Here is a 24,327-nt window from a genome sequence, read left to right on the forward strand (position 1 = left end):
AGGACTGACTGAAGCCGGTCAAGTTGCTTTCCAGATAAACCAAGTAGAAGCGAGTTGCCATTGTCAAGGAGAGACAGGACAAAAGCAGAGATAAAACGAGCTGTTGCACTTTGGTCCAGGTACTTTCTTATAAGACTAATTCGATGGATGTGATAGAATGCACGTCTACAAATATCACTGACATGCTTCTCCATGTTGAGATTGGCGTCAAACGTGGCTCCAAGATTACGGACAAACCGATACGATGTGATGACTCAAAACACCGTTCAATCACTGAATCAGGAACATTAGCTTTCACATCCGATACCGTCAGCACATCCGTCTTTTCCACGTTCAGCATCATCTTGCTGACAATCGTCCATTGTTGAATAGCAGCAAAGCAGTTTGCCAAAGTAGAGCAGACTACTTGTTGAGAAACACCTCCAAGACGACGAAAAGTGCGAAAAATCTTGTAGAGCTGCGAGTCATCAGAAAAGAAGTGGGAATCAACGCGAAAAGCACGAATCAGTTGGTAAAGAGACGTAGTGTAAAGACTGAACACGATTGGTCCCAACACTGATCCTTGCGCCACACCAAACAGTAAGGGTAAGAGCGCAGAGGTAAAGCCATCAATAAGAACCGCTTGATGCCTGTCAGTGATATAGGACCGCATCCATTCCAGCGCCAGGCCCCAAATTCTAAATGTTGACTCTAGCCACCGAAGCAAGATGCTATGGTCAATGGTGTCAAATGCTGCACTAAAGTCTAGAAGCACCAGCACTGCAGCGTCTCCAGCATCCACAGCCAGGATCAGATCGTTGTAGACACGAAGAAGAGCCGTTACAGTCGAATGAATGGCCCAATATGCTGACTGGATAGGGACAAAGAGGTTATTGTTAGAGAGATGGTGTACAAGCGTAAAATTAAGCAAGGCGCTCCAGACATTTTGAAGAGAAAGCAACATTCGTTATGGGACGGAAATTGTTGAAAGTCTTGGACAGAGATTAGGCTTTTTTTATGACTGGAGATATAAGACCAATTTTGAGCTTTGAGGGAAACACACCAGTGGAAACAGATAAGTTATACAAGGAGGCAATCAGTACAGTAAGGATGACTGTTTTCAGGAGAGAAGTCGGGATTGGGTCAAGAGAACACGATTTAGTTGGGAATAATTTAACCATTTTAATCACATCACTATGTGAAACTTAAGGAAACTCAAGGAGATAATCTTTATCAGGAACAGCCATTGCAGCAACATCCTTTTCGTCGTTGGCCCCAGACAGTCGCGAATCCAGTTCAGCTCGAAGTTTGGTCGGTTTGTCAGCAAAGAAGGCGATGAAATCATCAGCAAGTTGCTGCAATGAGTCATACTCTGGAAGTTTCCTCGCCGGATTCACCAGAAGCCGATCACCAATTGCACGATACAGCTTCCTCTTATCAGCGCCACAGTCAAGTATCATCCTACTCAGCTGCTTGGTCTTGGCCTCGTCACGCAATAATGTGAGAAGGTCGCGGGCATCCCGCAGTAGTTGCTTGTCAATATCTAATCTCCGACTGATCCATCTTCTCTCAACCACACGTGCTCGCCTTCTCGCTTCTTCAACCAATTCAGTGCTCCAAACATTCTATGGTCGAATCGTTATAACAATTTTCTTTAAAGGTGCATGTTTGTCCAGTAAAGAAGCCAGCCCTCGATCGTATTGCTCAACCAACTATTTTACATCATCAACAGGATTCTGTATTACGGGCAGCTCCAACAGGTCACTCCTGAAGGCCGCAGTATAAATTTTTTTAATTAATCTGAAAATGATGCTTTTTCTCGACCGAACAGGGCGATGAGCTCGTACCAGTACCTCAATGGCCAGATGATCACTGAAAATACCGCCGACATTGCAACTAGAGATCAGGTTGTCGGTCACGCGCCAAAGAATAAGATCCAGTGTGTGTCCCTTAGTATGAGTGGGACCTTTCGCATGCTGGCACCAGCCGAATGATTTGAGGAGCGAAAAGAACAGAGCTGGAACGTTTTTCTCCACATTGTTAACGTGAATGTTAAAATCACCCGTAAGCAGAGTCTTTTTAGTAGAGGAGGCCAGACGTTCTAGAAGTGAAGTGAATTCAGTAAAGAATCGGTTGATGCAGTTTAGTAGCGGTCGATAGATAACAAAAAGATCAATAGAGACCGAATTTACGCAGAGCATCGTACTGGTCAGTTCAAATTATGTGCAGTCACCTGAAGCTCTAACTGCTTCCAAATCAAAGGAGCAAAACGTGTCTTTATAATCAATGGCTACACCTCCTACCCTTCCAGTGCATCTCGCCGAGTAGACAAATAAATAGCCAGGTGGACAGGATCGCCCCAGCAGATCGTCGCCATCCTCAACACTCTTCACCCATGTCTCGGTGATGGCAGCACGTCCAAATCAAGAGACTCAATGTGATGTTTTAGTCGAGGAATTTTATTATGAAATGACCGTGCATTCACGTAACCGAGAGGCAGGAACTGCTTCAATGCGTATTCCCGTCTCACTTGTGCCCCTGCACGATTGCTACGTCTGTTTGGCGGATGGAGATGTGATGTCTATTTTTTTCCATACAATAAAAACATCTTTCTCTAGCTTCTGGCTAATTGGCGGAGAATTAGACAAGGCTCGGATAAACGAGGAAGTGAAGGAGCGCGTAATTGCCATCGGCTCAATGGCGTCACTCAGATCCTGGCGTGAAGTCAGAAAACAAGAGATTTGCACAATCAAAATGAGAGAAAAATGAACTCAGAGCAGCCAAAAAGACTTGACATTCAGGTTCACTGTCACTAGTTTCACAAAGGGTCAAAATTTCAGACACACAGTCTTGCTAGAAATACACAACAATAAACAGTGTAGTGGGAGTTCGAAATAGGTGCTGCCAGTACAGCGCGACTCAGTTCTTTTTTCGTAGGCCAACCAGTAATGTGGCGTCAGCATCCGCCGACGCCAAAAACCTATATAACCATGTAGCTACCCTTGTATCGCTCTCGTGCTAGTGCAGTAGTTAGTAGAATACACGCTTGTACGTTACATGGTGGAGATGCACTGCTGGTAAGTGCGAATTTTCACCATTATTTTCATATTAACGAGTTGCTTATTGAGTGGTGTGACTAGCCGGCGGTTAAGCTTTTTGAGGTCAGAAACCATTGCTGACGAGCTACTTATGGGTGGAAAGATCGAACACTACTAGTAAGACCTCAGTACGCGTGTAAACTGCAGGTAGGCGAGCGTAGAAGTGTTGGTTATAAGCGCACAGTGAGCAGCGAGCTTTTTGGCCGCGGGCAAGACCTAGGGTCGCTTGAAAAACGCACGTTGAGTGGAAAAACGTGAGCCTTTTGCCCGCAAGAAACGGGGTCGTTTGTTTTATAAGCGCACAGTGAGCAGCGAGCTTTTGGTCACGGGCAAGATCTGGGGTCGCTTGAAAAACGCACTTTGAGTGGAAAAATCGAGAGTCTTTTGTCCTTAAGAAACGGGGTCATTTGGTATAAGCGCACGGTGAGCAGCTAGCTTTTTAGCCGCGTGCAAGACATGGGGCCGCTTTAAAAACGTACGTTGAGTGGAACAAGCGTGAGTTTTTTCTCCGCAAGAAATGTGGTCGTTTGGTTACAAGCGCACGGTGAGCAGCGAGCTTTTTGGCCGCGTGCAAGACCTAGGTTCGCTTGAAAACGCACGTTGAGCGGAATAAGCGTGAGTCTTTTTTCCACCAGAAACGGGGTCGTTGGTGGCAGCGCATGGTGAGCAGCGAGTTTTTGGTCACGGGCAAGATCCGGGGTCGCTTGAAAAAAGCACGTTGAGCGGAAAAAGCGCGAGCCTTTTTTCCACAAGAAACGGGTTCGTTTTTGTGGTAGTGAAACCAGGGGTGAATGGACTTTTGAAAAGTGACAAGTAGAAACGGTGGCATTTGTCAGTGATTAGAGTAAACTTCTTTTTGGCCGTTTGCGTGCGAGTGAGAGTAGCAGCACGCGGAGGGACGTGGTAATTGTATGACGTGCCGCGATCTACAACAAATGGTTTCGTTCTGTGTTGTGTTGGTTAGCGCGGTGAGAAAGTTGGAATGGTCAGTGACTAGTTGAACTTGACGAGCGAACTGTATGACTCAGAAACTATATGTCACACCGCGATCTACAACAAACGGTGTCGTTTTTGTTATGCTGGTAAGCGCGGTGTAACGAATGAGATGGTCGAGGAACATCGGTTATTACGAGAGAAGCAGAGACGCACGCGGACGCTTTGTTGCACGAGCAGGGTTACACGGGAGCATCACCAGCCCGCGAACACGCAGTCAACCAGGTCAGGAGAGGAGCCCAGGGGGAGTAGCCACTCGACGGACTCAGGGAGAGGTAGAAGAAACGCAGCCGGATACGCAGCTCCTTTCTGCGTACGAAGTGCATTAAATTTCGTTTAGCGAAGAAGATACAGAGCAGTGGGAGGATGCCGAGGATGACGACACGATCGAGCAGCCAGAGTGGGATTTCTCAGACTTCCGGAGGTGGTCGTCGATCCTCTGTGGACTTCTTCGGGTGGCCAACAACCGCGTGAGCGCAGGAACTGGACAGCGACGGCAGCCACGCCCACAACCAGTGATGGTGATGGCAGCGCAAATTAAATTCCAGTCCCCTACTGTGTTCACAGGGAAGAAGGACGAGGACGTCGTGCAGTGAATTCACCGGTACGAGAGGATAGGGAGATACAACCGCGGAAGAGATGACGCCGTGGCGATGCCGGGCATACACAACGGTTCTGCCCTGGAATACGACTACCCGGACCTCCTCCTCAGCAGTGATAGAGTGGGGTCAGACAACAACTGATTGGTCTGGTCGGGAAGGAGGACAGGAACACCGATGAGAAGGTATGCCCAGTACTGAAAAAAGACTTTAAACGGTTGGTGGTCCAAGATTTTTTGTGTGGAGGAAGGCGTATCTCGGCCGTGATCGACACGGGGGCAGCGGTATCCGTGTGTTTCCCAAAGCTAGTGGAAGAACTTAAGCTAACAGTGAGACCATGGCGTGTGAATCGCCTGGTTTCAGTGGACGGGTAGGAAATCATTCCAGGAGGAGCTGTTCAATTAGTGATTTCGGACGGAGAGACCAGAGTGGAGGGAGAGGCACTGCTTTCAGGGAAGGATCTATTAGAAAAACTAGTAAAAAGAATGAAGATCGGCGCACTGCCTGAAATATTCATCGGAAATATGCCCATCGGGGCGATAGCGGAAGAGAGGCCGGAGAGTGTCCAAAAACTAAGGATGCAGACCGGGTGCTAGGTACCGGCCAGATCCCTAAAGGTAGTAGCGATCAGTCCCCTGGAGCTGACGAAATATGGAGACTGCGTGCTGGTTGAGCCGTCGGAAAAACTGCTGGCCTCGAAACGCCTCTCGACTGGGAAGGCGTTGTTGAGCACCGTAGAGATACTGAAGCTCTCTTAGAATACGACTTCCAGTTTGTGCGAAAGGGAGAAAAACTAGGAAAGTGCACGGTGGCAGAATACACCATCGATACAGGGAACGCCAAACCCATTCGACAAGCGCCGAACGCCAGAGCATGGAGAGAGCGAGTAATAGTGGAAGAACAGTGTAGGGTGATGGAAGAGGCCAGGGATGATTGAACCGTCGAACAGTCCGTGGGGAGCGGGTGTGCTACTATTGCTGAAAATGGACGGGACCTGTAGGTTCTGTGTGGATTACAGGAACCTAAACACGGTGACCATCAGTGAAGTGTACCAATTACCCCGCATATAGGCGACGTTGGCTCGTCTGGAGGGGGCGGCATTTTTCTCGATCATGGATTTACAATCCGGATACGAGAAGATCCCATTAAGGAAGCGGATCGTACCAAAACAGCGTTTGTAACAGCGGACGGCCTGTACAGCCGAGTCCATAAATATCTACCCCCTCCCCCCTCCAAAGAAAAAGGCGCGAAAAATAATAGTACCGCAACGAAATTGGTTGTGCGCTTACTGTCATCTAGAAATGTCTTTTTTCAACGCAAAATAAGTGGAAAGGATGGGTTATAAGGATATTGTTTACAATGACAGTAAGTGCATAACCATTTTTGTTGAGCTACTATTATTTTTCGCGCTTTTTTGGGGAGGGGGGGGGGTAGATATTTATGGACTCGGGTGTACCAATTTAAGATTATGTTCATGGGACTATGTTCAGCCCCTGGAACATTCCAGAGGATGATGGATGTGGTGCTGAGTGGTCTTAAATGGACTACCTGTCTTGTCTACTTGGACGACATAATTGTATACTCGCGGACATTCGAGGAACACGTTCACGGGTTACGGTTAGTATTGGACCGGTTGAGGGGCGCAAATTTTATGGTAAAATTGGAGAAATTTGAATTTGCCCGGCCCTTCTGAAGGCGCTGGGACACATCGTCGACAAACACGGTGTCTCACCGTACCCCGAGAAAATACAAGCGGTTCGCGATTTCCCGCGGCCGACACTGGAGAAGAGCCAAGCAAAACAACTTAAAGTTCTGCGAGCATTCCTTGGATTTTTATCTTACTACAGGAGATGTGTCAGAGGGTTTGCGATGACGGCCAAGGCCACTCCAAGACCTGGTTGGGGCAAAAGGACCTAGGCAATGGGGATCAAACGCCAAAAAGAGCTTCCAAGCGTTAAAGAAGGCACTAGAGGAGGCCAATCGGTTGGCCCACCAAGAACATTCAAAACCGTTTGAGATCCACCCCGACGCTTGCGACTACGGGATTGGGGAAGTATTGGTCCAGAAAACTGCGGTGAGGGAAAGACCAATCGCTTTCGCGAGCCGCCTTGCTGACAAAAGCTGAACGTAACTATTTCATTACCGAGAAGAAGTGTCTGGCGCTTGTGTGGGCTGTTAAAAAGTTCCGCAACTACATTTGTGGAGCAGAGGTAAGGGTGGTGACCGACCATCACGCTCTTGTAGGTTGATCACCAAGAAAGACCTAGCGGGCCGTTTGTTGCGATGGGTACTTTCCGTACAGGTGTACCAACCTCAAATTGTTTACAAGAGTGGTCGGCTGCATGAGAACGTGGATGCGCTATCTCGGTACCCTGTAACCACCAAAGGGGAGATGGATGACGAGGACGATTGATTGCCAGTCTTCTCTTCAGCCTTGGAAACATTGCGTCACCGGACAAGGGAGCGCCAGGAAGCCGTACCGAAGTGGCAGAAAATATTCATGCAGTTGGGAAAGCGAGATGGTCGAGCGCATATGAACTTTGTTGTTTCCAACGGGTTGCTGCATGTACGCAGGTTGGTTAACCAAGGTATGCGCCTGCGACTTTGTGTCCTACCAGAGCAGCGAAAGGAGATATTGGATTCGTGCCATGGGGACAAATGAGCAGCAAACCTCGGGATGACACGGGCCATAAACAGGATTACGGAGAGCTACTACTGGCCACGGATGGTGCATCATGTGATGAACTATGAGTGGGCATGTACACTGTGTCAAACCAGGAAGTGCCCCCCTAAAGAACCACAGGGATTAATGGAAGTTATTCGGGTGGAACGACTATTCATGGTCTGTTTCCTGTAACTACGGGCAATAATGTTAAAATTATCGTCGCGGTGGACTATCTGACGAAAAGGGCGGAAACCCGGGCTATGCGAACAGCAACGGCGTGGGAGGCGGCTGAATTTTTCGTCGAGGACATTGTACTACGCCATGGCGCCCCGGAAAGTGTAGTGACTGACTGTGGCAAGTGCTTTATTGCAAATTTCACCAAAGAAATAATGCGACTCATGGAGGTCGACCACAGGACCACGACGCCGTACCATCCGCAGGCTAATGGGCTGGTGGAGCGGCTGAACCATACGCTGGCGGATATGCTGTCGATGTACATCAACAGCACCAATCCCAAACAAGATTCTAACGTACGTTACGTTCGCCTACAACTCCAGCAGGCAGGAGTCGACGGGAAGAACCTCGTTCTATCTCACCTATGGACGAGAGGCGGGGTTGCCAGTGGATGTGGGTCTGGGGGCAAGACCTTCAATCGGATCTAATGACCCACTTACAGTGGCCAAAATATTGGAGACGGCAAGAGAGGAGGTAAGAACGCATTTGGAGCAGGTACAAGAACGACAAAAGGAGCTCAACGACTAGTTGGGACCTTACGCCAGCCCTACAGGCCGGTGATCTGTGAAGGGCATATCAAGAGGTGCAAGTCATCTCGGCCGCTCAAAACCGGACTGCGACTATTTATCCATCTGCCTTTTATTGAAGTTACACAATCTTTTGAGTTGTATGAAATTTTTGTCTTGCCTGTATTCAGCACAACCGGGAATATTGGGCTACGCTACGCGCCAATACCCGCATTTCTGGCCGTTAGAATTGACCGTCAGACATTCAGAGAGTTAACGAAGTCCGAAGTCTGGGTCGGCTCTGTTTGTCCACCTAGTAAAGATATCTACCGCAAGAACTTTAAAAAGACATGCGCGATGGCGCTATTCTTACAAGATTCTGAAAAGAAAAAAAAGAAAAGTGACCAAATTGTAGTTGAATGGAGAGGCCCGGAGGCCATTTACTTGGGACAACGCCAGTGGGCGGTATCTATGAGTAAACTTCAATCACTTGTGATGGCCTGCTCTCAGCAAGTGGATATGCTGAATCATCCGAAAGCGGAACTGCCTTCAGTTGGCATTGTGAAAACTCCTCGTGGATGTTCGATCCAGACGGACGAATGGATTTTACAATCAAGCCAAAAATATTCTACAGTGTCTACCCGGAACGCCAGCATCTTTATGCCTCGGCTGCGAGGTGAGGCGAGGTGAACTTGGCTGTGGCGCAGGACTCGGGTGACGTACACACGGACGCGGGCGGGCGTTCGGTCAACTCATCACTCCAGACGTCATTGGAGACGTCCTTGAAACGCATAGCAAGCGGCAAAACTAGTGCTAATGATTTTGGTAAGACAGTCAGGGCTCTTGAGGAAGGAGACAAGGAAAGGCGAGACAGAGCTGCGGCAATATCCATACGAGCTGTGGGGAGGACTTTCGTTTGCTGCGTGTGGCGTTGCGATATGGATTCTATGGCGCCGCGGCGGTGGGAGTACTACGGAAATGGCTTGACTACGCATTCGTTTACTGGCCTTGGAGGATATCCTAAGAAATGAAGCGGAAGACAGGAGAGGCCGCCGAGGTAATACGTTGGAGCGTCTGACGAACTTAGACGGCCGGATGACAGTCCATGAACAGACCTGCATGTTGGCATTGAGCAGCCTAGAGTGAGCTGTTGGAAATCAGCCTGGGGAGTAAGCGTGTAGGCCTAGCGGTCTACTTTTCATCGACATTTTGTTATTTCTTTTTACACTTCTGTTCGCTCTCTTACTATTCATTTCGCTTGTTCGTCTTGCTTGTTTTTGTATGCATGCCTTACTATGTAGTATTTGTGTCTTGACAGACGTGTAGTGACATTCAGGACGAATGCGTCTAGAGGGGGAGATGTCGCGTTGATCATTGATCACCCGTTGGTCATTGCTCTTGCTATACGATCCTATTGGTATGTAGGCCAACCGGTAGTGTGGCGTCAGCATCCGCCGACGCCCAACACCTATAAAACCATGTAGCTACCCTTGTTTCGCTCTCGCGCTAGTGCAGTAGCTAGTAGAATACACGCTTGTTCGTTACAATATCCAAATGAAATCTAACACAATTTATATATTGTCGTTCTATTGTTGGATATACAAATAATAATTTAAAAAATATTATTTGAGTTCTATTGTCGCGTAGTGGTGTTCCAGTGTTCCACTGTCAGGCACTGGAGTTCTATTGTCGGGTATTGTTAATTTTATTTAAAAATTTGAGTTCTTATGTCTTTTGAGTTCTACTGTCGTTGGACTTCTACTGTCGCATACAAAGAAAGTTTAACAAAATTATTACAAATATTTGAGTTCTATTGTGGGTGGATTTCTTCTGTCTTTGGAATTCTTCGGTCGCCATACAATGCCGATCCCTTGCTGCGCGCGCGAGTTTCCCGATAGGAGTGGTCCAACAATTAGAAAATAGTTTTCCTCAAGTCTATATTTTGATTTTCCGATTTTCCCTTTATGGTAAAATCTATTGCACTCCGGAGCACTCTAGTGTCAATAAAAGAGGCTAATGCATTCCGGAGTCCTCTAACGTCTATTGTGGCTATTGCACTCTCATAAGTAGCAGTGAGAGAAAACCGCCTCCCAAAAAAGTTAATAATGTGATATTAGAGAAGGCTGTAACCGTACGTTCACCATTGAACTTGCAAAGTTGGAAGGACAGATCAATTTGGACATCATCGTGCAGACAAGAACCAACCAGGAAGACTAGAGACCCTGAAAAGCCCAACACGTTAGAAGACCTGTTGGTTATTACAGATGAATCTGTTCAAGTACAACCATTTGAGAAAATTTGGTTAGTTGGTTAGAATAGATTTCAATCCTGCAGTTCCTCATTGTTCACTTGCCAGCCTTATTGGTCTCTGCATGAGAGGCAAGATTTAGAAAAATGTGGTGGAAAGGATCAAATTGGACATAGTTATTGCAGAGGGTAAACACAGCACAGAAGAAGAAAGTAAGCCCTAATACCATATTTAAATGTTCAAAAAAGCTTTCATAAAATATTCTTTTACTTTATTCCCATCCAGTCAATAAACAAATAAACAATAAGGAAAGAGTCGCCGCCGCCTTAGAGAATCCCAACTTAAAAGAAATGTTCGATAGTTGCATAAGAGATGAAGAATAAGAATTTTGTTGAGAAGAAAAAAATAAAAGACAATAAATTTCCTCAGAGTATTTTGTATTCCATTCCATGAGATCAACTCACAAGTCAGAAGTATGAAATAAGGCACTGCAGAGACAATTTCATCGCACATATACACCCTGGATTGATTTTAGTAGAAGACTAGAACAATTACCAAAAAGCTCCCTGGTATATTTATAAATTTTGCAAGTGTTATCTCTGGTAAGAAGAAAAGCATAACCAAAAGCGACAAGCAAGTTTGTTTCGTGTCTTTGGACTTCGTGTCTTGGACTGTGGACTTTTGAAACTTCGGACAGGACCGCAGGAGTGCTGGGAATAACATCCATAATCACTTTGACAGGGTCGTTGTTGTTTTCCTCGGGCTCGATCTTGGACGCAGGCTGCTGCTTCTCCAAGTCCGTGGCAGTGCAAAGGGAACCAGTGCGGGGTGCTCGACGGCCGCTACCGCGTCAGACGGGCTTGGCTGGCTGCGCAAGGTGTTGATTGAGCAGCTTGATGACTTCCTCCACGTCGGCTTTATTCTTGCCTTTAATGTTCTCTTTGATAACCTCGACCACACCGTCATTTTTCTTGTCCTGCGAAAGAAATTTCAATTATCCGGTTAAGAATTGAAAATAAGAAAACAAACTCACCTTGAATGTTTCCGTAAGGCCTGCATAGGTGATGCTTGACTCGACGAGCATATGGCGGAGGAATCCAGCTCGCCGGCGAGGCTTGATACCTTGAAAGCCCAATGGTCATACGAAGGAATCTCGACCATTCTCTTAGTGTAGGATGTGCAAAATTTTTCTTTGCAGGTCGAAGAAAAGAAACTGCTTTTTGGAATTTCACGATGATCGGATACTCACTCCAAAAAAGGCTGCTGCTGAAACGGTACTTGTTGTCGATCCTGAAAAGGAAATCGCAGCCCAAACTGTCGAAACGGATCCTTTGGGGATTTATCCTTCATCTGATTCCTATGAAGATTCTGATTATGGTGTACATACGTGCTTGATAATGGTGTACATGCTGGTCTCTTTTTAAATGAAGAAATTTGGCTGAAATAAACTGTTTTATGTTGTATCAATTTGTTATTTTACTGGGTTTGAGGATCTAAATGAGTGGTCACCGGCGTTCGGGCGAAAGCCCGGAACTTAGCAATTGATATCAACTGAAATAGGAACGGTCGAAAAAAATGGATTTGAACCGGATGTTGAATTTTCCTTTCACCGCTACAAATGGATTTATTTTGATTCCAATTTCGGTCGAGAAAAATAAGAAAGAGAAAAGACGAAGAATTTCCAAGAAGTGTCGGATCATTTTTGTTTTCATCTTTCGCGTTCTACTCGCTGAAACCCCTAAGACTTTTAGTGCGAGCCGTCTGACGGGGCAAATTTTTTTAAAGTGGCTGCTGTGTGTAACCGTCGGGAATTTTTTTTTGTCCCGGCGGACGGCAGTCGATTGGAAATTTTGCCGTTCTTCGGTGACTGAAGTGCCACTCGGGTTTTCCTGGCGAGACAAAAAACAAAAAAAGCAAAAAAAAGTACAGTAAAATAGGAATTTTGAATTTCTTTTTAATTGAGTGGTTTGAGACGTCCTCAGCAATCTGTACTTTTAATTTCAGTAAAGCACGGCCAAAAAACTTTGGCGTCGAAAAAGGGACCCTTTATCTACCGTCGGGACAAAAAACAATTGACGGCTTTTCATAGGATGTGGCGGGCGCAAGCTCGCAGACACGAGAGAAAAAAATCAGAAAAAGTGCCTCACTCTAACGCTGTTTTCTCAATCATCTACTTACACAATTAAATCGCCTTTTCACCATATGTCAATTGTCCCAGGGTTTATCGAGGGTTAGAGTTTCAGTCCATTCGTGTACGTGGTTATGGAGTTCTAACGATTTATCGTTTAATTACTAGATGCTTAGGAGAAATGGTCGCTAGAGGGCACGATGAAATTTGTTATGCACGCGCTTATTACTCTTGTGCCGCCTGGCAACCGGTGGTGTGAGGGTAAAAAGCGTTGTATAAGAAAAATGATTGGTGCGAAAACTGGCAAATTTGACCAACATGATAAGGTTCGAACAGTTGGTATGGCTACGGCTCCTAAACTCAAAATACGTTCGAACGATACATTCGTTGGTGACCAACCGTCCGTTTGGACAAATATTTACAAAGTGGCTGCTGTGTGTAACTGTAGGGACATTTTTTTTTTCGCCATAGGTGTCCCCCCAGACCTCAGCGGTGGTGATATTTGGACTTTCCCGTCGGGACAAAACCACATAACGAGCGGAAATGTACATAGCAAACCGGCAGAATTGGGTTTTTTTTCTGAGTGAGGTAGTGACGTCACCAGGAATATGTGCACCAACGCTCAGTTGACTCCGGCAAAAAAATTTTTGGCTTCGATAAAGGGTTAAACTACACAGTTCATACAATTATACATTGTGTAAAGAAAATGGGTGTACATTTTAATTTATGGCCGTCGGCTCCATTCGCTATACGGCATTTCTTAGAGGCCATGATAAACTGAAAACAAATCAATGAATATGACTAGGATTTTAGTTTTGATTTCAGTTTGCATCACGCCCTAAATGTGGCCACTAAATTTGATTCCTAGGCGGCTTTAGAAAAGGCAACAATACTTTAACGAAATGTTTGAAGGTAATCTTTTTCTATGCGATACATTTTTTTCTCACTCAACTTTTTTTAGTTGTTAGGCAACTGTTTCACAGCCTGAAGAGAAATCGAAAAAAAACACATTGCTTTTTGGAATCGGATTGATTGGCACTTGTTTTCTTTACTATGCCGCAGAACATTTTAGTGTACGTAGAAAACAACTGGAACAAGTGAGGAACATAAGTTTTTATCATTTCGAAAAATATTTCTAACATTCCAACATACGTATTTCAACATTTGATGTCGTTGAATTCTCAGATGGTGTTTGAATCCCATCGAACGAAACGAATTCCTGGGATATACCGAAAACGATCGTCTTCTGGACAAATTTTTACGGCGATAATGTGTGGAGTAAATTAAAAATGGATTTGAATGAAGAATGTCCCTCTCATAACTGTCGATTAACCACCAATCGCTGCATGTTGAACGAAAGTGACGCTGTTATCTTTCACTTTTGGAATGATAAGTTGGATCGGATACCGGCTTATCGCAGGCCAGATCAATATTACGTCCATTTAAATTTCGATTCTTCCATTCGCAGTCGTCATAATTTCCCATGGAAAAAAATTCCATGTGATTTCTTCAATTTGACGGCCACCTATCGACTCGATTCTCGGAAAAATGTTTTACGGCTTCAAGTTTGAGCGTAAAGAATCAATCCAGTTAAGTGATGATTTGACTAATTATCACATATGGTTTGTCAGCAACTGCCTAACTTCAGTTAATCAAGAGGAGGTCTTTTTGAAAGTGTCGTCTTTGAGAAGTGTCTAGAGAATGGTAAATCTTGTCCGAGAGGAAGAAAGATGCCAACAATCAGCCGCTTTATTACGTTAAAACGGAGTGTGACGAGGTTCTGGAGCAGGATTATTTGTTTTACCTGAGCTTTGAAAATTCTTTTTGTCCTGATTATGTCACAGAAAAGTTTTACAGAGCTTTCGAAATGGGTACTGTTCCGGTTGTGTTTGGAGGAGCAAATTATTCCTTGTTCGCTCCGCCACTTTCGTACATCAACGCCCGTGATGTAAAAACTCCCAAACTGCTGGCAAAATATTTAGTCGAATTAAGTCGGAATCTGGAAAGCTGTATTCTAGATATTTTGATTGGATTGGAGAATTTAATTTGAATGAGGTTCTGGTTGGTGTAAGCTTTGCAAAAATGCTAAACGATCCCATTGCTAAAATAAAAAGTTATCAAGTTATTTAGGAATGGTTTTTTTTATAAATATCTTTGTGAAACATTTCACTGGACCAAGAATAACGTAAATAACCTTGCCAGACTACTTTTTTTTCTAGTTTTTGTAGTAAAGATTGAGCAAAGTCTTTTCCAAACAAACTGTGCTGTCAGTTTAAAATTATGTTGTTACACAGCAACAATTTTAACCCCACTTAAGCCCAGTAAAATGTGGAAAATTGTAAGTACCACTTATTTTGGTGGGGTACCATACTATGTAGTATAGTGATACACTTATGGGTACACTAAAATATAGATGGTCCCCAGAGATAAGGAGATGGGACACTGTGTGGGGAAAGCGGTCATGACACTTTTCGAGTCGCCATCTAGCGGCTAATGCCCTCTCTTCGTCATAAGCAGACTAATTCCCAGTAATTTTTGCCCCGGTTGATTTGAAGTTTCGAGGGGAATCCACTGGAGGACTCGAATAGGGCGAGTTGCCTGTATATTACGTTGACAGTCCCCCTACAGCATTAAAAATACGGCTTGTCACCATAACAAATATTTTCGAGTTTTTTTATGGTTTATACAGTCATGCCTGTGTAACGACCTCTCCATCTCGCGGAGAGCGGGTCGTACAAATAACACAGGCGAATAAATGACACTCGGGGCTTCCCACAATTGCTGAATGTATTCTGGATTTCTAAGCTTAAGAGTACATAAATGAGATAAGAGTTAAACGCGGGACATACCGATATTGCCGGAGGCCGATGACACGGGAAGAGAAAAGAAGTAGAATGAGAACACGGCACAAAAGAATACACGGACGATAACTGCACGACGGCAGACGTGCGTACACACACGACACAATAAGCGCAAATGCGCACACAAAACAGACACGAAGATAGGAAAATAGAAATGGGCAAGATAACTCGTAATTGGCACTGAACTGGGTTAACTGAAGAAGAATAGGGAAAAGTGAAAGGAGTCGATAGTAACTAGCTAATCAGAAATTAGGGAGAGCTCTACGAACTGGTCGGAGAGTCGAACAAGACTAACTAACTGTTCGTCGCACATTTGCGACGAAACTTTGCATACAGCTGGGCCCGTCTGGTCCAGCGACAAAGGCACATTAGTCACTAATAATCGCCCTGTGTAAAGGGTACCCCCAAATACGTTGACGTGTGAAACGATCACTTGTCAATATTATTCTGGGGTAGGCCTAACACTATGGGAACTAACACATTAACACACAATTTATGGGTGGCTCTAATTCTAAAGTGGTTGATAATATTACTGGCGCCGGACGGCGTCAGGTTGCAGCATCTTCAGCTGTTGCGGAGCGACGCTTCGTTACACCTGTAAGTTTCTTGAGCAGGCAAACTCCTCTATGTCATTTTAATTAAACTTGATGGAAGGTATAGCTTACGAAGCACACTGTTCCTCTAATTTTGGTTTATTCTTGTGGAAAAAATGAAAGAGAGAAAAAAGAGAATGGAAACGCGCAAAAGAAATGTAAAAAGGGGGATAGGTGTGCTTTATCGGTATACTTTCCGTCAATTAAAAATAAATGGCCTGCTCAAGAAACTAACAGGCATGACTGTATATATTGATATTATTGTAAGATTAAAAGAATAAAAAAATGAAAATATGTATGTTTGGTTGATCAATAAGAACGATCCAATTCAAAACCTTTTTCATCAATCAGATGGATTGTGAGATTAAAGTGACTCAGAAGAAGGGAACGGTCCAACTAAAAAAGGCTTTTAACTCAAACTATTTTACATCAATAATTAGAATTGAAGTTAATCACTAAAAGGGAACAGTTTAACTAAATTTCTAATCCCTGTCCCTTTACAATTGTGAAGTCAGGCTGTGTAGGAGAATTTCAGTTGGACCATTCCCTAATAACATTTTAACTTGTTGAAGTAATAATATCTTAAGACATTTACGATCATTGGGAACAGTCCAACTTTAACCCTTTTACATCAAGAATATGTTTTAAGTGACTCAATATAAGGGAACGGTACAATAAATTTCTCATTCGCAGTACTTTTACAGTAATGAAGTCATGGACTGTGAATGAAAAATTTGGTTGGACCGTTTCCTTCTTATGAGTCTTTTCAATTTGGTTTGATGAAAAAGGTTTCAGATGGACCGTTCCCATTGATCAGCTAAACAAACATTTTCCTTCTTGATCATTATTACCACAAATAATATCAACATATATAAACAAAAAACACTAGTTAATATTTGTATGGTGACAAGCCATATTTTTAAAGCTGGAGGGGGATTGGCAACTTGCTCTATTAAAGTCCACTGGGTTTCCCTTGAAACTTCAAATCAACCGGGGTCAGAATTACCGGCAATTCGGCTGCTAATGATGAAGAGAGGGCATTAGCCGCTAATTGGTTCGCCTAAAAGTGCCATGAAGCATTCCCACTCATGTGTCCCATCTCCTTATCTCTGACTGCGGCTGACTGCGGCGACTGGTCAGACGAGTAACGCGAGCACGTCCGTTTTTTCAGCGCTCATCGCTGGTCAGTACGCTATTTTACCGCTGTCGCCCGTCCGTTGTTTTCAACGGCTTATTAGAAGCGAAAAGTAATCCATTCAATTCCTTTGCGCTAGATCTAGCGCTATCTAAGCGCGCCTTGCGCTAGCGATTGGTTTGCGATAAACTTGCGCGCGATGCAATATATTTAGCGCAATTTATTTCATTGTATATTTTATGAAACGCGCAAGTGCTTCGTTAATTTGTTTGCGACAGGGAAAACAATTGCGGTGACTAGACAAGTAGCGCACACCCGTCCATTATTTAACGCTTGTCTCGAGTCCGTTTATAACTTACGAAAAACTCAAGCATTAGAAAAAATGTTTAGCACTTGTTGTGCGATAAGCGATAAATTTGAGCGTATCATTTTATCATATATTTAAAAAAGCGCAAGCGTTTAAATAACGCTACTTAATGCGAATCGCTCTAAATTAATTTTTTTATTTAAGCCATCTCCAGATGGACGCAGCGAGTGACAAGGCAGGTGAATAAAACGCCCCAGCGTTTTACAGTTCACAGAAAGATGGTGACTTCAATGGGCCCGAAGTAGTTGACTCCCGTATGCGTGAACGGGGGAAGGTCATACGTCAGGTGTTAAGCTGGTAGATCAGCAATCTTTGGCGTACATCCGGCAGCGTTCTTTCTCCGGCACAGGTAGCATGAATTATACACCCGTTTAGCAGTTTTCCTGCCTTTCGGGATCCAGTACTCCTTTTGCGCTTCGTGATGGAGCTGTTTAGCGCTCAGATGAGCATTTTCACGGTGGAGCTGGGACAGAATAAGTTCGGTGACGCGTTCTTTCCTGGGTAGAATAATCGGATGGCGAGCGTCGAGGGGAAGCGGCGCCTTGTCGATTCTTCCACCGACGCGTAAGATTCCGTTGGGATCCAAGTATGGAGAGAGCTTGATTAAATCGGAAGATTTTTTAATCGCGCGGCCTGCCCTTAAATCTTCCACTTCCTGGCGGTAAACGTTACTTGGAATGCGCTTAAAGATGAAATTTCGAGCGTATTCAATCTCTTCTGGACAAAGGTCGCCAATTCCTGGCCGCTTGCGGATTTTCCTCCCGCTCCGGATTAACCGGAACACGTAGGCGACTGCGTTGACAATTATGTGGATTTTTGATTTATTGATGATCAGCCGGTCAATTGCGTCGGTTTCACGTTGAGTTAAGCCGACCCAAATGGTTTCACGGATTTACCGGTCACCAGCTTCCACTTGCGGCAGAGTCGGAAGCGTTGGCCAGTCGGTCGAAACTTTGAGAAATTTCATAGGAATTGGTAGCGGGGATTTGTATTTCATTCAGAATTTTTATTTGTTCTTCTTGACATTTATTGATATTTTCTGTATTTATTCCCACTTATCTTTATAGTTACCCATCAATTTATCCCTTCCCGTTGGGTACCTGCCAGTTTATTCTTCAATTTACTGGTTACTGTCTTGAGTGTCGTTTGAACAATAGTCCGCTGAATCTTGAGTTCGACGCTCTAACCCCTGAGCCTTGGAGTTGTGAGACAATGTAGTCCGAGTTGCTGTAAATCGTCATTTAATGTGCGACAAAATTGTAAGAATTGTTCTATGGTCCAGTGTGGACTCTTGTATCATTTCCAAATTGCGATTTTATAGCATGCTATATTTAGACTGCTTATTTTATTCTTTGCCGAGAGTGGCTTTGAATCATCATCCTTTGGAATACCAATCAAATGCTATAACCAATACACCAACAGCGGTGTATGTAATCTAGTTCCGACGTGACCAGTTGGATAGCGCATACTTATACATTGTCATAGTTATCACCCAGCGTGAACAAAAGCGTTTAAATTACATCAGACTTTGACTCTATCGATATTGAGAATAATTGATTCAGTAGTCAGTTGATTGCCGAGAGTGGATTGAACCACTATTCTTTAGGTTACCACTCCAATGCTATAACCACTACACCAATAGCGGTGTTGTTTCGCAAGTCTCGACGTGACCAAATGGATGGAGCATACATCTATATTGTCATGTTCAGCGAAAAAAAGCGAAAAAGGGTGCATTATTTAAAGCCCGGCGTGAGCAACCTACCTTCGATTATTTTAAGTGATCCGATACTTTTGGAGCAACTTTTAGAGGCCTATCCCATGAACGAAAAAAATCTGAAAAAAAATTCAGACAAAATGCAAGAGGTAAAATGACATAAATTCCAAGTTTTGTGAATTTATGTTATTTTTTCACTTTTTGCCACCCGAAAAACCAACTAGAAAAATGCACGCCGCCTCACGGAACGGTGCGGGGTGATCCCATACTTATGGAGGGGACTGTACTTTGGAAAATTACAAGTCCCAAAACACCTTAAAATACCAACTGTCTAAGTCCAAAATCACACCCAAATTACCCAAATTACCTTCAGAGGGAATGTGTCAATTCCAACACAACCAAACTCTTAAAAAATATAAGTCCCCAAATAAAACATAAACTGAACCTATACTTGGTTGCAAAAAAAAAATATTCCACAAACAAAACCAAAAAGACCAACTGGCTCACGGTGGAAGATGTACAAGTCCATAAATGGATGAAAATATAAGTCCCAAATAGGAATTGGCCAGTGGGATTTGACGAGTGGTGTTTTGCTCAATGTGTACTGTGCGCGGTGGTCATGATGTCTAGCCGCCTGGTTCGCCGTCCTTGGAGGGCATCGGGTAAACTAGTAATCACACACAAAGTCACAACGATACAAATTTTCGGGTTTCGGAACCCCAGATCTGGTTTGCCGAGAATTTAGGGCGTTAAACCCCGAAATAGTTGATAATTTCTGGCGGAAGAGTAGAGCCTAGCATGCGCCACAGGAAGCGAAAGGCCGGCCCGTCAGCTGGCGCCACCAGCACCTGATGAAACATTCATATTACCGGAATCGCAATTAGATGCCGACGAGGCTGGTAAGTAGATCCGGGCCTATCAGGAGCACATCATTGAGACAAACTCCGTCACATTTGGCAGACAGGTCAAACACGACTCGGCATTTTACCGGTTTTTTCGGGTTGAAAACGGGGTGATGAGGGTTGCACCATGTTCGCCCGGGCGGGCCTTCGTCTATTTCCTTCCGCGTCAGCTTACGGGCGTGTTTGTATTCGACGTAAGTGTTGATCACGCTCTTGTAGATATCGGCCAGATTTGAACAAACTTTGATTCGAGGTTGAAAATGAGTCCCTGGACGGCGAAGAAGTTATTTGGGAGCTTGGGTTCGTCCGTCTTCCATAAAAGCCCGGATTGATACCGGACGCCATTATGTTGATTCGTGCTCTTCAAAATATTCCACGCCCGCTCCTCTTCCTTGCTGATAGGCTAAACGATGTCGGGCTTTGTACCAAAGGTGTCCGCGTCGATGAATTATTCCAGCTGGTGATCGCACCTGTCTTCGAGCGAGCTCGCGTGGAATGAGCTGACCTCAATATCGCCTCCGGTCCCTGTTGGTCCGCCGATACACCACCCAAAGGCCGTTAAGTAGGCGCGTGGCGCTCGCTGGTGAAAGGGATCCTTACGGGTTTCAAAAATATCGATGGCCGCCGGATGATCGTGACCAATTAATATCGTGATGTCTTCCTCCAGGACGGAATGAATTGGGACATACCCAGGTAGCACACAGAGCTGTTACAGACTCCTGTAACCGATCTGTTTCACATACTTGTGAAACAGATCCGTATCAGGCTTGTTACATCTCTGTTTTACAGGAAATTTGTCTGGAATTTGTCTGTTTTACAGGATTTGGTTAAAGTTTGATTCACTAACGGATTTGGTTAAAGTTTGTTATTTTTCTGTAATACATAAATCTGGTTTTTAACTGTACTACAGCCATGTTACAGATCTGTTTTTTACTTGAGAAAATTGTTTCTGATTTAGCTATGTTTCCCATGTTTGTCACTTGTCTGTTTTTACTCTGTAGAAAGACATTCTGTTTTTCTTCTGTATTACAGGTATGTCACATGCATGTTTTTACTCTGTATTACCGAGTACAATATGTTTCTGTTCTGTGTCTGTACTCCAGGTCTGGTACGGGTCTGTATTTCCCTTGTAAGACATAGTCAGTAATAATCTGTTCTGAGTCTGTACCCCAGGTATGGTACAGGTCTGTATTTTCTATGTAAAACTTAGTTCAGTGATTATCTGTTCTGTGTTTGTGCCCCAGGTATGTACGGGTCTGTATTTCCCTTGTAACACCTATAAGTCAGTAATCATCTTATCTGTGTCTGTATCCCAAGTATGGTACATGTTTGGATTCCCAATGGAAAACTGAATTAAACGTTTTCTAATATGTGTAATATCACTGCAATACCATGCAGTAAGAAGTTACACTTTAATAGTCAATGCAGGGCTAATGGCTATGAGTTTAGTTCAGTAGGCCCACTCGAACAACAACAATAGTTGTTTATCCACCGGACGGAGAAGTATCACCTAAATAGGTATAATAAAGACTTGTAATTGGTTTGGGGCCAATCTTGGTCTTGTTACTATCGGAAGAGACCAGTGGTAGTCATATGCAGCAATCAGTTTCGTGAGAGAGACATGTCAGACTGTTTGTTGAATGTACAAGTGTACAACTGTGAAATATAGATCATTGTGAAATATATCTACAAGTCAATATCGAATTACGGTGAAGTGGTTAGCGTAGTGGCTTATGAACTCAGAGGTTGATGGTTCGATACCAGGGGGAGGCAAATCTCTATTTTCTTGAAAATCTGTTTTTGGTCTGTATATGGTGATCCCGTTTTACGGATCTGTCACAGACCTGTATGACAGTCTGTAAAAGTGTTTCACTCCAAACAATTTACAGACTCTCAAAAACAGATCTGTAACAGACCTGAAACAGAGTCTGTGTGCTACCTGGGTATGCGAGGTGAGGCCACCTCTCGGTGAGGGCTGTTAATTCGATGGATCGCTTGTTTAGCTGGAACGTTTCTCTCACTTGACCGTCGACGATGTTAAAAATGTAGCGCCGGTCCAGTGAAATAATGTCGAAATTCACGATCAACTAAAAAGCACCACTTTCCCCCTTTAGATTTCTTTTGCACTTTTCCATTCTCTTTTTCCCTTCCTTTCTCCCTTTTAACATTCCCACCAGATCGAAATTAATTAGAGGAACAGTGAGATTCCTAAATTATACCTTCCGTCAATCTAAATAAAAATAAAAAGAGCAATTTGCCTCCTCATAAAACTAACACGTATGACTGTGTATTAGAAATAATCTAGGAGAGTCATACGATTTTGGGGGAAGTAAAATTCTTAATATTCTCATTACTTAACCGTTTGGACGATTTCAACAATATTTTTTTAAAGATTGAGAATTTTAACGCGAAATTTTTTTTGAAGATTGCCACTCTTTGTTTACATTTCGAAATTTGAGAAGTTCCAACTTACCCAGCTACCTACTTGCCCCACTCTTCCCTATAACAAATAACCCTGGAGGCCTATTCGATAAATTTCTTAACTGCAAATATTTTATAGTCTGTGGAAAATACTTTTTTGTTCAATGTTTCACAATCTTAACTGCCTGAAAGAAGTACGGAGAATATTTCAGAAGAAGAGGTAAGTTATACATCGTGATCAAATGTGCAGGGTAAGAAATATATAAAACAGTAACTATTGGTAAAGTGATTAGCTCCGTGATCTAGGAAATAAATGGTCGTAGGTTTACTCCTGTAGGGGAACATCTCTTTCTTCAAGAAGGCTACTTAAATTTAAGCAGTATGCAATATTTTAAGTGGAAGGAAAAATATTAAGTAGGAAAGACTGTTAAGTATTTTCCGCAATTTTAAGTAACTAATTATCTTACTGACTTTAAGTGGTTTACCGCTGCTGTGGATATAATATTAGAAAATATTAAAATAAAAATTGAAAATAATTAGTTTGCTGCAGCTTTATTGTTTAAAGTAAAATAATCTAGCCCTCATGCAGTTTTGAACAACAGTAACATTTATTTTCAAGGCATAATTACATGTGAAAGATTGCTGTTATACCACGCTATCTCGTATCCCAAAGAACCTGCCAATGGAAATTTGGTAAAATTTCCCACATACCATGGATTGTATTCAGAATCAAAACGTACCATGCCCATTTTTTCAATCGTTCTCAAAAGTTTGGCCCAATAAACATGCAGTTTAAGTGAACCATAGATGTCTAAGTGTATTTCCATGCCCAATTGACGGACATAAGACAACATTCCAGACTCAATAACCTCCGGCAAAGCAATCCATTCATAATACTCGATGTCAATTTTTAAGTAGTCGATGATCTTTCTGCCGTGGCGGTAGGACAGTTCATCATAGATCGAAGAAAGACTACGGTACGTCCAATTATTATGATGATCAATTTCGTCTCTGTCGCCCAATCCCCAATTATAGAAGTGTACGTTACCAGGAATGTGGTCGTGATGATCCATTCCCATGGACGGATCGAAGGCAAATACCTCACAGCCATAACGTGACATTTTTTCATCGAAAGACCATTCGTTATCTATACCAAATGAGTAAACAATACATTTTCCAGGTTTAGGCGCTATTTTGGGATCGATACAGACGGCTTTTTGTCCTGCCAATCCCGATGGATTATCCAGCATCTCACCACCAAAATCATGTGATAAGTGGCACGATGAGTGATTAGTCCACATGAAGTATTGAACGAGTTGAGCTCCTGTTAATGTAATGTCATCTAAGAGCATATCCCAATCAATAGATGAATCACATTCCGTATTCGTTTGATTATAAGTGGAATTATTTTTAGGCATTAAATTGCCAATGTAGTTTTTTCCATATGATTGAAACATTTTCCTCCATTTGTTAGTGAGTTGCTCGTTACCTTGTCCCATGTTGGCTGACCATGAAGGAATAATAGTGACAAATATGAACCCGAATATTGAAATAATTACAACAAGCAGAATACTTTTCTTTGCTCTGTAAAAGAGCTTTACAGAGAAGTTAAAAAACGACATTTTATGATTTTCTTTAATATACTCTGGTTGAGATTTTGTTTACACATAAAAATTAATGTAAAGGTAAGATTGATTGATAGTCTTATCAATGTAACCCAAGAAATTTCATTTGAAAATTATACTTTAACTTGTTACACAGCAAGTGGCGCTTCAGAAGTAAATCGGGAAGAGATATCAATGAGAACTGAAAAGAAACTATGTAATGCGTAAGGAAAAATATTGGCCAGAAAATTAAATGCCTTTGGCTATTGTACACTTCCTT

At 43.4% G+C, this 24,327-nt stretch overlaps 3 long non-coding RNA genes across 3 annotated transcripts; all 3 read right to left on the minus strand.

Annotated features, from left to right (window-relative positions):
* Positions 1-172: 172 nt before the first annotated feature.
* On the minus strand, positions 173-10,367 carry LOC124329508. The gene is made up of 4 exons (XR_006916801.1): positions 10,289-10,367; positions 8,221-8,225; positions 2,213-2,218; positions 173-185 (listed from the first exon to the last, which is right to left on the minus strand). It is a non-coding gene; the product is annotated as an uncharacterized LOC124329508 (long non-coding RNA).
* Positions 10,368-10,873: 506 nt separating this feature from the next.
* LOC124321042 lies at positions 10,874-21,600 on the minus strand. Its single transcript, XR_006914112.1, has 3 exons — positions 21,590-21,600; positions 15,598-15,601; positions 10,874-10,972 (listed from the first exon to the last, which is right to left on the minus strand). It is a non-coding gene; the product is annotated as an uncharacterized LOC124321042 (long non-coding RNA).
* On the minus strand, positions 11,007-11,449 carry LOC124321040. The gene is made up of 2 exons (XR_006914111.1): positions 11,356-11,449; positions 11,007-11,298 (listed from the first exon to the last, which is right to left on the minus strand). It is a non-coding gene; the product is annotated as an uncharacterized LOC124321040 (long non-coding RNA).
* Positions 21,601-24,327: the final 2,727 nt, after the last annotated feature.

Source organism: Daphnia pulicaria, chromosome 1 (assembly GCF_021234035.1).
Source record: "Daphnia pulicaria isolate SC F1-1A chromosome 1, SC_F0-13Bv2, whole genome shotgun sequence".
NCBI classification, from domain to species: domain Eukaryota; kingdom Metazoa; phylum Arthropoda; class Branchiopoda; order Diplostraca; family Daphniidae; genus Daphnia; species Daphnia pulicaria.